This window comes from Pristiophorus japonicus, chromosome 10 (genome assembly GCF_044704955.1).
Source record: "Pristiophorus japonicus isolate sPriJap1 chromosome 10, sPriJap1.hap1, whole genome shotgun sequence".
Classification (NCBI taxonomy): domain Eukaryota; kingdom Metazoa; phylum Chordata; class Chondrichthyes; family Pristiophoridae; genus Pristiophorus; species Pristiophorus japonicus.
This window is the reverse complement of record NC_091986.1, coordinates 64,556,999-64,572,292: the sequence shown is the minus strand read 5'-3', so window position 1 is coordinate 64,572,292 and position 15,294 is coordinate 64,556,999. Positions and strand designations below refer to the sequence as shown.

The window sequence follows — 15,294 nt, the reverse complement described above, 5'->3', positions numbered from 1 at the left end:
TCGAGAGTGAAGGTGCTCTTTGAAGCAGAAAACCAGTGGTTAAGTTTGATTTGTAAATATGGCAAAATAATTTCATATCTTTTGTTATGTAAAACCATGCAAGTTATGTATGATGATTATATTATTATAATTACTTCTTCATTAAGGAGGGAGAAGTGTAATATAGCTCCACCTAGTGGACTACTGCTCCATCTAGTGGACTACTGTGGTAATGCAACTGCTGATGTTTACAATAAAGCAAGTTCCAGATTGAAGCCATCTTCAATATGGGTGCTTTAGTGATATTGTAAGAAGATATTACAATTAAGGCCCCTTTGAATTATCAATATCCCTTTGTTTTATTCTAACTACCATACGATTGTATTATTACTTAAATGTGGAGTGCTGATGACACCTGACAGAATACTGATTTTGATGGTCCATGATATGAGAAAACTAAGAAAATTAAGACAGTCAATCGATGCCAAATGATCCATGTGTGTATTACTCTTAGTTTTGCCCTTCATTAACACTTTCCAACTAGTAGAAAAATTAAAAGCTTAACAGGATTGGGCGAAACAGAACAATGCTATTGTTACTTATAATTATTATAACTTTCAATTTTAAAAAGAAGCTTGAATGGAGCATCTGCTTCTTTGATATAATATTAACAGTAATTATGGGTAAATAATCCAGTGTACTTCAATTCATCACTAATCAGCAATTTTAGAACATAATTTGGGAAACCTGGTCTGAACAATGTAGTGTGGCGGGTGCAGAAGAGGGGTGGGAGTGAGAGAATATAATCCCTTCAACAGCATGATCCTTAGCTATGTGGCAATATAAGAATAATTTTAATTTTAACTCCTTGTTGAATGCATTTACACTTTCTTCCCATCCTGTGCTCTCACTATGTCATGCACCATAAGGGGTGACAAGCTGCTTCCAGGCCCTTACCTGGGCTGCTCTGTAACCAGTTGCCCTAAGGTGAACTACAGTGACTCGGGGATTCTCACTCCAGTGTTCACTACCACCCCTGGAAGCATGTAGATTAATAATGCAGTATGTGGCAGAATCGCAGGGCTGAGCCTGGTGACCATAGATATTAACTTGTGACCGCCCCCCGCCCCATCTATAGCATGCACACCACTTTGTAGCTCCAGTATGCTGTGCAAAAACACTGCATTCATCGTTATAATTGTTACAAATTGATAAATGATAGTAAATTTATACAAACTCCTGTGAACCATAGGAAGTGTTATCAATTTGTTTCTTTATCCGATGTCTCCCATTTTTATTCTCATCAAGTGTAGGTTCTAAATTTAGTATGTGCTAAGTAAGACACACCCCTGGCCAGGTCACAGCTCCAAAGTGATCAATAGATTCATAGATGGTGATCTCAGAACCTGCAAACAGTTGAGTTCCTTTGGAACGTAGCTCCAAATCCTTCGAGCAGCGTCTGACGACTTTTTGGTGTCCGTGAGAATTTCTGGTGGGAAAAAAACATAAATCTACAATTAACAAAAAATCTGATTTGGATTGAAATAATAGTGTACTATCAACAATCCATCCATTTGTGTATAGGTTGAAAACATATTGCTCCACTTTGTTATTCCTGTATATTTTCATTCCTCATTAAAAACACACCTTGATTAAGATCTATCCTCCATTTTCTCACTAATTATGTGACCTGGTCTGATACGAACAAGTTCGTGAGGAACAGATTAACCATGGGGAGGATGGAGCTGCAGCCCCAGGCCCACCAAAGAACATAGGCCCACCAAATAAATGTAGGAAAAAAAATATAAAGCCTCCCAAATAGGCTGAATAGAATCAGTGACAATGGACTATGTGTAACATTTGCTAATGTTTCAAGTGCTCTTCTGATGTACCTGTCCCTGATGATTACGAACTGTAGTGGAGAACGATCGTTTTCTGTGCTCAAGAGAGTAAAAAATCAAATTTGGGCAAAGATGGGTCAAATCCGACTGAGTGTCCTTTCACTTCTGTGTATTGAACATGACGTGCTGGCTACTATTGAAACGGGAGACATCATTGAGAAATTCGCATATAGGAAGTCTCGCAATGTTATCTTGTAAAGTACTTACAGGATAGATACTTGCTTATACAGGCTAGATTCATTTGTTTATACCTATATACAGAAGTACCTATATACACTAATGTACCTATATACAGAACAGAATATGTATTAGCTTGTTTTATTTCACATGTTATTGAGAGAAATTTGCATATATATACAGTAATCTAGTATTGCAATGTTATCAGAACGAGAATATATACCTACTTGATACAGAATATATGCTTTCATTGTTGAATATACTGGCCTATGTTTTCATACTCTGAATCAGAATTAATAACGTAATGGAGTGGACATGAACAAACAGAACTATAGGCCCTGCTTCTTCCTCGACCAGTCCCCATCCACCACCACCTTCCTCCACCTGGCTGAACTTTTTCTCACATTGAACAACTTCTCCTTTAACTCTACTCACATTCTCCAAATTAAAGGTGTTGCTATGGGAACCCACATAGGGTCCTAGCTATGTTTTCCCTTTTGTGGGATATGTGGAACATTCTTTGTTCTAATCCTACTTGGGTCCTCTCCCTCACCTCTTTTTCCAGTTCATTGATGACTGTATTGGTGCTATTTCCTGCTCTCGCACTGAACTTGAAAATTTAATTCATTTTGCCCTTTATCCACCCTTCCCTCACCTTCACATGGTTCATCTCCGACTCCTCCCTTCTATTCCTCGACTTCTCTGTCTCCATTTCTGGGGATAGGCTATTGACCAGTATCCACTATAAGCCCACTGACTCCCACAGCTACCTGGACTAAACTTCCTCCCACCTCGCATCCTGCAAGGACTCCATTCCATTCTCCCAGTTTCTTCGTCTCCGTCGCATCTGCTCTGACGACGCCACCTTTTGCACTAGTGCATCCAACATGTCTTCCTTTTTTCTCAACAGAGGATTCCCCATCACCGTGGTTAACATGGCCCTCGACCGTGTTTGTTCTATTTCCCGCATCTCTGCTCTCACCCTTTCCCCTCCCTCTCAGAACCACGACAGTGTTCCCCTTGTCCTCATCTTTCACCCCACCAATCACCACGTTCAATGGATCATCCTCTGCCACCTCCAGCATGATCCCACCACCAATCACATCTTCCCCTCCACTCCCCTCTCAGCATTCCCAAAGGACCGCTCCCTCCGCGACACCCTGGTCCATTCCGAAGTCATCCCCGCACCCCTCCCCTTCCTGTGCAAGCACATGAGATGCAACACCTGCCCTTTTACCTCCTGGGTCCAGGGCCCCAAATACTCCTTTCAGGTGAAACAGCGATTTACTTGTACTTCTTTCAATTTAGCATGCTGTATTTGCTGCTCACGATGTGGTCTCCTCTACATTGGGGACACCAAACGCAGATTGGGTGACCGCTTTGCAGAGCATCTCCGTTCAGACCGTAAGCGTGATCCTGAGCTTCTGGTCACCTGTCACTTTAATTCCCCACTCCACTCCCGCTCCGACATCTCCATCCTCGGTCTCCTACACTTTTCCAATGAAGCTCAACACAGCACCTCATCTTTTGTTTAGGCACTTTTCGGCCTTCTGGACTCAACATAGAGTTCAACAATTTCAGACCATAACCTCTGGCCATTTTTGGCTCCCTCACCCCGATCTTATGATTGTTTTCTCTTTGTCTCCGATGACAGCTGGTCATTATTTTGCTATTCACACCCTATCTAGACTAACTTTTTTCTAACTTCTGCCATTACCATTTCAATTCGACCCATCATCCCTTTTGTCTTCATAATCTCTTCTACCTTCCACCCTATCACAGACCTTCCCTTTTGTTCTTTCTTCCCCTCCCCCTTTCAGTGTTCCTTAAGAATCTGTTCTTTTTGAACATTCACCAATTCTGACGAAGGGTCATCGACCTGAAATGTTTACTCTGTTTTTCTCTCCACAGATGCTGCCTGACCCGCTGAGATTGCCAGCATTTTGTTTTTATTTCAAATTCCAGCATCTGCAGTATTTTGCTTTTGTATAACTATAGGCCCATTTGGAGCAGTTTGCCCCAGGCCCATCATACCTTTAATCCAGCCCTGTCAGGGAGGTAACTAACATTTTACCTTGTCTTTGAAACAGGCTGGCACTGAAAAGAGAATCCTCTGAATAATCTTTTAAGAATTCCTGGCCTCACTTCTCCCTATCTCTGTAACCTCCTCCAGCCCTACAGCCTTCCCCTGAATTCTCCTTTTCTCCCACTCTTGTGCACACAAATTCCTTCATCCCACAGTTTGTGACATTATCTTGATCCATCTGAGCCCCATCTTTTTGAATTCCCTCCCTAAACTCCTCCACTTCTCTGCCTCCCTCTCCTCTCTCAAGACCCTTCTATGATTTGGTCTCAGTGAAGTACCTACGGCTATTTCTATGTTAAAGATGCTATATAAAGGAAAGTCGCTATTGTTGTTCAATATATATTTTAATCAGGACATGCTGGTATTATGAGTGAAAATGCAAGTAGTTTCGGAGCAGCATTGGCTAGGAGCCTGGGTCCAGGTTGTAACTTGTTCTTTCGGCTGCAGATTATTTGTAGAACCAAGGAAAAGCAAAATATATTTCAAGAGTGAGAAGTGTCAACAGCACCAACAATAATCCTTCTAAAAGCTTCAAATATACCGGTTATTTTTTCTTCTGGCCAGGAGAGTTTACAGGTTTGTTATTAAATCAACCAGCTGAGAAAATAAGAAAATAGTGGACAATAGTTGTTAAGCTTCATGTACTTGTGATCTGTTTGTTTGCACAAATAGAAGAAAAATACAACAAAACATTTGCTAAAAGACAGATTTCAAATATGCTATTTTTCACTTTGTTGTCAAAAAGTCTTTCCTCCTCGCAGCAATGTGGAAAAACGAAAGGTTGGAGCTTGAGCAGAACCAGAGGGAACATTATTATAAATAGCCCAAGAGGGTGAACCATAGGTTATTTAGAATTACATTAAAACATCTTGGAGGTGAAGTATCTTAGTTGTGATTCTTTGCATTGATAACTGATGCTATTATTCAACAAGTGGAGGATAACAGCATCATCCACTGAATAAGGAAGGTACTATAAAGGCACTTGAACAATCTTTTGGCTTACAAATAATAGAAATATCGGGAATACGTGAGATTAATGAGTAACTGCTCTGTAGATTTATGCTGCATATATGGAGATAACATCCATGTTGTATTTACATCCATAGCTGATGGCAAAAGGCCATTGACATCACAATACTTCACAATGTATTGCAATGAAATCTGGCAAAGAAATACATTTTATAAATGTAAGTGCAAAGCCAAAAGTTACAATGGTATAAATATACATGTTTTGTAAAAAAAAACATAATTTTATGGCAATGATGCACTCATAGGTCTTGATGCTGTATTTATATAATCCACCATATTCTTTCTTGTAGGCTGAGTATCGCCATAGGGCTCTGCAAGGTGGTCATCAATTGGTCATTTTAATGTGGAGTTGTTGAGTCAAAATGATCTTCTGTAGTTTACAGCTTCAACTTTATTTTTTCTTTTATATTAACACATTAAACACCATTAAGAATCTTGACAGTTTTGTACTTGGTATTTGTACTTCCTTATATATGCACACATCTCTGCTCCGAGAGAAAGATAAATGCACATTTACTATAAAGATGCTGATCAAATGCACTATAATATGTATTGGTTAAATAATACGATACCTTCATTTTCACGAGAAGATTCTCTTCCTGGCTGTTCTTCCTGGTGTTGAATTTCAAATTCCTCCTCACCTTCTGCAGATATATCTATGGTAGAGGTGGTCTCCATTGTGGAAAGATGACTGCATAAGTCACAAATCAGATTATTGCAGAATAATAATACCATTTGTGGGTCAGTTGAGAGGAGTATTGAAAGAATAAGACAAGGAATAGCAAATAAAAGGCTGCTGTCCCCCTGTCCAACAGGGGAGAAACACAGGTGGGGGAAGTGACTGTGGAACATTTATTTTCTCTGTTGGGAAAAGACTTTCAATTGCTTGAAGTTTTTGAAGTTTGATATAGGAATGGAGATGAAGGATAAGAGGGTAAATGGAATCTGTATCCAGTATTTTTCTTTTGTCTCATTTGCACTTTGGTGTGTTTTTTATTCCAAGTCCTGATGTTTGTATTTTTCAGTCTCACTCCCAGTATTTTTTTTAATTACTGCTAGTCTTTGTTTTAGCATTATTGCTAGCCCTGTGCTTTTATTTTAAAGTCCATACACTGTGATAGCACTAAAGGAGTCTGCCAGGTTACAGAAAACTTCTGTGCATTTCAAACATTTTCTGTTTTAAACACAAAAGACTTGAAATTACTCTGAGTGAAAACAGGGGTAAATGTTTAATATGGTCATATAACATTCCTCTGCTATTTCAACTGAGGTATTAACCTTGAAAAATAAGTCTTTAAAAGCTGCTTTTTAAATTAATTTATTTGGTGACAAATGCTAAGCAAACACATTCGTAACTGACTCCCAGAAGCCATCAGCTCATTAAGCTATTTTTGTCTCAGATTAGCAGTGCGAGACAATGCCTTATTAACTAGTTCACACAGTTCTGTCCTCCAACCAATTTGATTGGTTTTGGTATACTCAAGACCTGCCTTTCAACTGATCTGATTGGACCTCTAATCTCAATGGTAAATCTGATATATCTTTTGAAATGCAATGAATATAATGAGTAAATTATGCTGTCATTTAATAGTACTTGTAATTGACATGTATGATTCTGGACTTGAGACCTGATGAATAGCCTCTAGAGCTGACCACCAGAAGGTGGAAGCAAGTGACGCTGCTGGTCTGGCCTGGGCAAAGCAAATTATCAGCAGCACAGTTAAATCATGACTTTACACATGGGAAACATGGGTGGATCTACATCTTTGACCAATCCATGGTGTGTTGTGCTAGACTAGAGCATTATTTGAATGAAAGCAGAGAGCTGCATTTTTTTTTTGTTTGTGTGGGGGTGGTGGCTGGTTGAGCCAAATCAGTCTTTTGGATGAGATGTCAAACCGAGGACCCGTCTACTCTCAGGTGGATGTAAAAGATTCCGTGATGCTATTTCAAAAAAGCACAGGGGAGTTATCCCTGGTGTCTTGTTAATATTTATCCCTCAATTAACATCACATTATCTGGTCATTATCACATTGCTGTTTGTGGGAGTTTGTTGTGCGTAGATTGGCTGCAGCATTTCCTACATTACAACAGTGACTACATTTCAAAAGTACTTCATTGACTGTAAAGTGCTTTGGAACATCCTGAAGTCATGGCAGATGCTATATAAATGCAAGGTTTTTTTTTCTTTGTAAATGCAAAATGTTAAATCCCATGGAATTAATGTAATACCACCCAATCACAGACCTTCCCCTTTGTTATTTCCTTCTCCCTTTTCACTGCCTCTGTACCTGCTTAAAAACTGTTAATCTCAAACACCTTCCAGTTCTGATGAAAGGTTATCGACCTGAAACATTAAGTCTGTTTCTCTCTCCATAGATGTTTACAGACCTGCTGAGTGTTTCCAGCAATTTCTGTTTTAATTTCAGATTTCCATCAGCTGCAGGATTTTGCTTTTGTTCTTATAGAATTAAGTTCTGTTATGTTGTTATTCTAACTTTAATCAGAAACAGAGTGAACAAACATTTTCCTCAGCACTTCACTGTATTAAGGCATAGTAATGCAGAATGGAAAGTCATTCAATCCAGGACATACACACTGGTGGTATCTCTTTAAAAGTGGGTTTGGTAATGAATCACTAATTTGATTTACATAGTCCATTATACTATTTGTTTACAACCCAACTAAAAGAGTTACACTGATCATGTCCTTTGTGTTAGCATATTTCTTCATCATTACTTTGGAATGCTTTCATATTTTTAGGTTGGTCACTTATCAGCTTTTACTAGATTCTTTGGCAATCAGTGCTGTGGATATACACACTGCCATGCATTTCTTTAATAGCTGGTAAATCTTTATGGTGTAAGAGGAAAATTTGGCATTAGGGATACCAGCGGGACAAAGGTTAAAGTGCTGGTTCCTGCACTGGCCCAGAAGGAGGTAAATGGCCTCTCTTCAGCCTTGTACCAAGGCTACAGAAGTCATCAATTCAATATTATTCCGACAGGATACGATGTGAGAACCTAAACAGACATTGATAAGACCTTGCGAAGAGGCTCGAGGCTCGAGGCAGACTCATGGGCACCAAGGAGAATCAACAAATTCTGACCTAATGAAGTCATTCTAGTCACGGCCTAAAGTGGTCACGAGGGTCTTGGCTTGTCAATCCAAAGTAGCACTAATAATGTAGTCCAATTAGAGAAGTAGCACTGATAAGGTAGTTCAATTAGAAATCGAGGGAGGTCTTGTCTGGGAACAGAGGGGTTTTGAAATGTATAAAAGTTGTATGATTGTGCTGTTCGGGGAGCATCTCCACTCACAGGCGGCTGTGATGAGGGATGTTCCCGGACGTTCGTAATAAAGATCGTTATACTTTGCCATCCGTCTCTGTCTGCTAACTTCTAGAATTGCTAGGTGGGCTGAGGCGAGCGTCGACCCTCTATATCAGTGGGCCCGCTCGTGGGAAAAGAAGCCTTCCCTCTCTTCCCTCATAAACAATGGAGATACAATTTATTTCTCACAAACATACTTTGTTTCTAATAGTTAACAGTAATGCACAATAATATTTAATTCAAATTAAGTGCAAATATTTCAGTAAAACTTGAGGAAAATATGAACTAAAAATCCAATTATATATGTATGAAGGAAAATAAAATAAACTTGTGCACAGTTGAGTAAATAAGCAACATAAATTAGTAATATGAGAATGCACCAAATAAAACGTGTACCTTTTCTAAAGTAGATTGAGAACTGCGATGTGTCTTCAAGCCTGAGAAGTGTCAGCAGCATTCGGAGTTGGACTGCAGTAAATGAAGCTATCTCCGAAGAACACTCCTCCCCTCCACCAAAAGCCAAGTGGTATCATTGTCAATTACATAGCAACATCATCCAGTAACAACAGAATTCATTATCTAATAGGAACAGAATTCAAAAACTTGCTCCTGTCCAAAGGAGCCCTTTTGCTAGGACAGGTTTGATGTTACACTGGCCTTGTCCAAGGGAGGTTAATGCCAGCAATACATCATCTCTAAAATGCTGAGTAGTTACAATTCCTCTATAGAGACGGTAGGAGAAGGGCACGTCTGGGAGAAGGATTGCAGTCCACGTTCTGGCATCTGACTATAGGGCAGCCATAATTCATTCGTCTACAGTTTGACTTCCTGGAAGCTCTAATGTTGCACAGTGTAATCTATTAAGGGAATCTAGTGATCACCTGCAGGACACCAGAACCGAATATCTGACATGATTTGAGCATCGAGAAAATCACCGACGAATTTGACGTTTCCGACGCATTTACAGTGTAAGATCGGGAGAACCCTTGTGAACATTTTATCCGCAACAATTAACTTTACTGCTCCATGAATTGGACTGCCTTTGACAATGCAAGATGATCACTGAGAGGAATAATCTCAGAACTTCAACGGAAGGTTTATTTAATTATCCATGTGAACAAATAAATGTAAATGACACAGGAAGGGACCTGTTGGGTTGAATGTGGCATCTGTTTAGCACAATACAGGACCTGGCTATGCTCCTCGACTATGCTGTACACAGGTCTCTACCCAGCCAGGCCAGGACAGAGCTCTGCCTATTCACTTTTGCAGCATGTGCAATCGTTAGCTGCAGAGCAACTAATTCTAATGTTATGAGAGCGGGCAGTAACTTGTCTTCTTGCATTAAAATGGTGCAATACTGAGGTAGAAATTCCAACCTCCCCGGGCCCATACGAAGTTTCAACGGACCCGGGAAGGCATCGGAAAAGCCGGCTTTCAGTGCGCAATGCGCATGCGCTGAAAACCTGCTTTTCTGATCTGTCAAGCGTAGCCAGATCGGGAGCGAGGACATTTGTACGTGCAAGTTTGCGATATTTATGCATATCTTGCCCAGCAAATGTCCTAAAAAATCTTGCGCCTGAAAAAGCAGGTGCATAGCCTACTTTTACAGGCGCAAGTGTTTTAAAATACACAAAAACATATAAAAATAAAGTTATGCAAACATATTTTATTGTTAACAACTCTCCCCACAATGGTAAGTTTATTTTAAGGCATAATTAAAAAAACTTTTCAAAAAAATTGGGAAAATATATCTTTATAAGACATAATTAAACTTTAATTTAAATGAATCTTAAATATGTAGTGTATATTTTCTATTTTTTATTTGTGTTTTGGGTGTTTGGGGAGGTTTCTCATTCATAGTAATAGGAGTTTCGGACTTACGAAACTCTTATTACTATGAATGAGAATATACTATACCTGATTGGCTGCCCTGAGCCATGTGACTCCAGCTCCAGGCCTGCGCACGTCCCAACGTGCACCCGCTTCAACGCACAGCAAGAGGAGGCCTGTGGATCAGAAAGTCGAGCTGGCACAGCAGCTTCAGGTAAGTGCGTATTTTATCTCTAAAATTTAGTTGAACGCCCACGGGAAGGAGAAAGTGGAATTTCTACGCCAATATATTTAAAACATACCATGAGGTGCAACAAACTGGACAGCGTGATATAATCTTTACCACATCACTAATACACATATTTTCTACAAGATGGCTCCAGTACATCGTGTGACTTTTATTGTCTTTACATCAGTAGTTACATTACCACAGTAGTCCTCTAGGTGGAACAGTAGTCTACTAGGCGGAGCTCTATATTACATACAGGTTTAAAACTTGGCTTTGCATTGGACTGGATTTATACTGCAACTAGTACTAGTAACAAGCAATGTGAAACTACCTACTGATGTTGATCTCACATCTCTTGCTATATATGTATGAAATTATACCGATAAGGCCAACCTAGAATATTACTTCAAAATAGAAACAGAAAAGTAGGACCAAGAGTTTTTAAAAAGCTGTATCTCTTTAATCAGACATATGAAAAGTAAATTTAAAAGAAGAGGAAGAGCTTTATTCAGTGTGTTGTGGAGTATTAAAAATATAACACTCACACGAAAGATCTTTTAGAGAGAAAAGAGTTGTTTATTAAAACCTGATTAATCAAGGGAGATCTGGCCGCATCAGTACCGTTACTGAGTGTTCTCCACACCGATCTCATGGGACAAGCTACACAGCTACATTCTTATACAGTTCAAATACAGTCAAAATGGTGGAACTACGCGGGGAAGTGTTCCATTGGTTATTTGCCACCAGTCCCCGCCCACCTGCTACTAATACATTGGTTAATACAGGTTATTGGTTACAGTAATTTCTAATGATTCTATTGGTTACAGTGATTTTGAATTGGTACATCACTGTTGTTACGGAAAAAGCCCCCCTCCCCTATAGGTTATGTGTTACTTTCCTGTAAACGTGTTCCTATACTAGCTTTCAGGCTGTATCCTTGGCAGACCACCTGTCTGTTACCCATTTCAAAGAGGCCTTGTGTCTATTATCTCACATGACTGGAACATTGCGGTCTTCTCTCATTATTACTGTGAGCTGTCTACATAAATGCTGTGGGTGTTCTTATATCCTAAAGAGAATTTCTCTGACCTTCTATGTTTTGCCTAATTCAGCTATTCTACCATGAACGCATTTTAAATCTTACTCTCAGTCTTTCTTGCTTTATAAATTAATTACACCAAACTACTTTACCCCTGATTAAAGTTTTTCGCTCTTACAAGTGAATGATGAATGTATAAGATAATATAACAGACAGAAATAACATATTTTTAGGAATGTTCAATGAACACTGAATGTTGTGGTAGGAATGTGAGGGAACCAAAGGGATGAGCTTTTGTGGGCCAAGTGGTTTTCTCGATCTTGACTTTCTAGTATTTACTCAGTTACAGGAGAGTGCAGTGAAAGTTATATGAGGTCTAGAGGAGATCATCATCATCATCATAGGCAGTCCCTTGGAATCGAGGAAGACTTTCTTCCACTCTTAAAATGAGTCCTTCGGTGGCCGAACTGTCCAATACGAGAACCACAATCCCTGTCGCAGGTGGGACAGATAGTCGTTGAGGGAAAGGATGGGTAGGACAGGTTTGCCGCACGCTCTTTGCGCTGCCTGCGCTTGATTTCTGCATGCTCTCGGCGATGAGACTCGAGATGCTCGGTGTCCTCCCGGATGCACTTCCTCCACTTAGGGCGGTCTTTGGCCAGGGATTCCCAGGTGTCAGTGGGGATGTTGCAATTTATCAGGGAGGCTTTGAGGATGTCCTTGTAACGTTTCCTCTGCCCACCTTTGGCTCATTTGCCGTGAAGGAGTTCCGAGTAGAGCACTTGCTTTGGGAGTCTCATGTCTGGCATGCAGACAATGTGGGCTGCCCTGCGGAGCTAATCAAGCGTGTTCAGTGCTTCAATGCTGGGGATGTTGGCCTGGTCGAGGACGCTAATGTTGGTGCATCTGTCCTCCCAGCAGATTTGTAGGATCTTGCGGAGACATCGTTGGTGGTATTTCTCCAGCAACTTGAGGTGTCTAATGTACATGGTCTATGTCTCTGAGCCATACAGGAGGGCAGGAATTACTACAGCCCTGTAGACCATGAGCTTGGTGGCAGTTTTGAGGGCCTGGTCTTCAAACACTCTTTTAAGAACTTTTGCACGACAAACATAAAAAACAAGTATAATAATAAAATTATTCCAAAATTTAAGGAGCATATTTTCCACATTAAAGAAAGACTTACATTTATAAAGCGCCTTTTTCAACCACCGGACATCTCAAAGTGCTTAATAGCCAATGAAGTACTTTTGGAGTGCAGCCACTGTTGCAAAGTGGATAACGCAGCAACCAATTTGCGCACAGCAAGTTCCCACAAACAGCAATGTGATAATGAGCAGATAATCACGTTTTTGTTATGTTGATTGAGGGACAACTATTGGCCAAGTCACCGGGGATAACTTGCCTGCTCTTCTTTGAAATAGTGCCATGGGATCTTTTACATCCACCTGAGAGAGCAGATGGGGCCCCAGTCTAATATTTCTTCAAAAGGATGGCACTTCCAAGAGTGCAGCACTCCCTCAGCACTGTACTAAGCCTAGATTTTTGTGCTCTAGTCCCTGGAGTGGAATTTGAACCCACAACCTTCTGATTTAGAGGAGCGCATACCCACTGAGCCACAGCTAACACTAGAAATGCATATTAAAATACATCCTTTCTGTTAATGTGTAGCACCTTTTTTTATTTGTTCACAGGATATAAGTATCTCTGGCAAGGCCAGCATATATTGCCCATTAATTGCCCTTGAGAAGGTGGTGGTGTGCTGACTTCTAGAACTGCTGCAGTCCGTGCGGTGAAGGTACACCACAGTGCTGTTAGGGAGGGAGTTCCAGGATTTTGATGCAGCGATGATGAAGGGACGGCGATATATTTCCAAATCAGGATGGTGTGTGGTTTGGAGGGGAAAGTGGAGGTGATGTTGTCCCATGTGCCGGCTGCCCTGGTCCTTCTAAGCACTAGTGGTAATGGGTTTGGGAGGTGCTACCGAAGAAGTCTTGGTGAGTTGCTGCAATGCAACTTGTAGATGTGCACACTGCAGCCATGGTGTGTTGGTAGTGAAGGAATTAATGTTAAGGTGGTGGATGGGGTGCCAAACAAGTGGGCTGCTTTGTCCTGGATGGTGTTGAGTATCTTGAGTGTTGTCAGAGCTGCATTCATCAGGCATCTGGAGAGTATTCTGACACACTCCTGACTTGTGCCTTGTAGATGATGGAAAGGCGTTGAGGAGTCAAGAGGTGAGTCACATGCCACAGAATATCCAGCCTCTGACCCGCTCTTGTAGCCAAAGTATTTATGTGGCTCTGCCAGTTAAGCCTCTGGATGTTGATAGTGGGGGATTCGGCAATGGTAATACCATTGAATGTCAAGAGGTGGTGGTTAGACTCTCTCTTGTTGGAGATGGGCATTGCCTGGCACTTATGTGGCGCGAATGTTACTTGCCATTTGCCTGACTGTCGTCCAGGTCGTGCTGCATGCGGGCACGGACCGCTTCATTATCTGAGGAGATGCAAATGGAAATGAACACTGTGCAATCATCAGCGAACATCCTCACTTCTAACCTTATGATGGAGGGAAGGTCATTGATGAAGCAGCTAAAGATAGTTGGGCTCAGGACACTACCTTGAGGAACTACTGAAGCGATGTCCTGCACCTAAATCAGGAGCAGTGTATTCGGAGATTCTGCTTCATCAAGAAGGTGGTCATAGAATTCCGTCATCTCTTGGGACCAGACCTGCAGCCTCAGAGCAGGGCAACGGTGACTCTTCCAGTGACTCTTAAGGTGAAAATGCCCCTGAATCTTTTCACCAGCAGATCCTTCCAGACAGTAACAGGCAACATAGTAAATATCTCGGTATTCAGGTCAAAGAGACTCTGTACTCTAGAAGGGAGTCATGATGACATCATCCTGCGCCAGTCCGCTGTGCCAGCAATCTTCCAGCCACCATGTCGAACCTAAGTGTGGCTGCTCAGTGTCAAGGGCTGTTCACTCTGAACCTGGCTGATGTCCCCCCTCTGCAATCCTACCACTCATGGCTAGCAATCTTATAATGCCAGCCATGCTGCCATGAGGAATCTCATCGAGCAGACCATCACAGTGCTGAAGCAATGGTTCTGTTGCCTTGACCACTCATGAGGAGCTCTCCAGTACTCACCAGACCGGGTGTTCCAATTCATGCCAGTCTGCTGCATCCTCCATAAATTGGCCATAATGAGGGTACAGCCCTTGCGACCACGGGTTCTGCAACCACCTCAGGAAAAAGAGAAGGAAGAGTACGTAGATGAAGAGGAGGAAAAGAAGGAAGAAAAGAAGGAAGAAGATAGAAGGCAACCTGTAAATCATTGTTCCAGACAAATTGTCTGTGATTGCGTCATCAGACTTCATTTCCCCTGAATGTAACCCCAGATCCCCATTGCTCAACAATTCCCCATCTTACCATCCCTCTGTACCGGAACATCACAGCGTCTTCTTGGCCACAATGCTGAAATGAAAGCCAACTAATAACAAACAACCCAAACAAAAATTTCTGAATGATTAATTCTAATATTACATTACAAATTCAACCAATCACCATTGTGAATTCCCTTAGCCTTTGCCTATTCTAGTGCTTCTACGAAGTGCTACCCCAGTGGCTGCAGTATGGCTGGTGGAAGACTGCTGACTTTTCATGGGGGACACTGCAGCTGGCCTT

General features: G+C 41.2%; 1 long non-coding RNA gene across 1 annotated transcript; it reads right to left on the bottom strand.

The window, feature by feature from the left end:
• Nucleotides 1-1,392: 1,392 nt before the first annotated feature.
• On the bottom strand, nt 1,393-8,969 carry LOC139274747 (uncharacterized). Its single transcript, XR_011595587.1, has 3 exons — nt 8,901-8,969; nt 5,745-5,863; nt 1,393-1,468 (listed from the first exon to the last, which is right to left on the bottom strand). It is a non-coding gene; the product is annotated as an uncharacterized lncRNA (long non-coding RNA).
• Nucleotides 8,970-15,294: the final 6,325 nt, after the last annotated feature.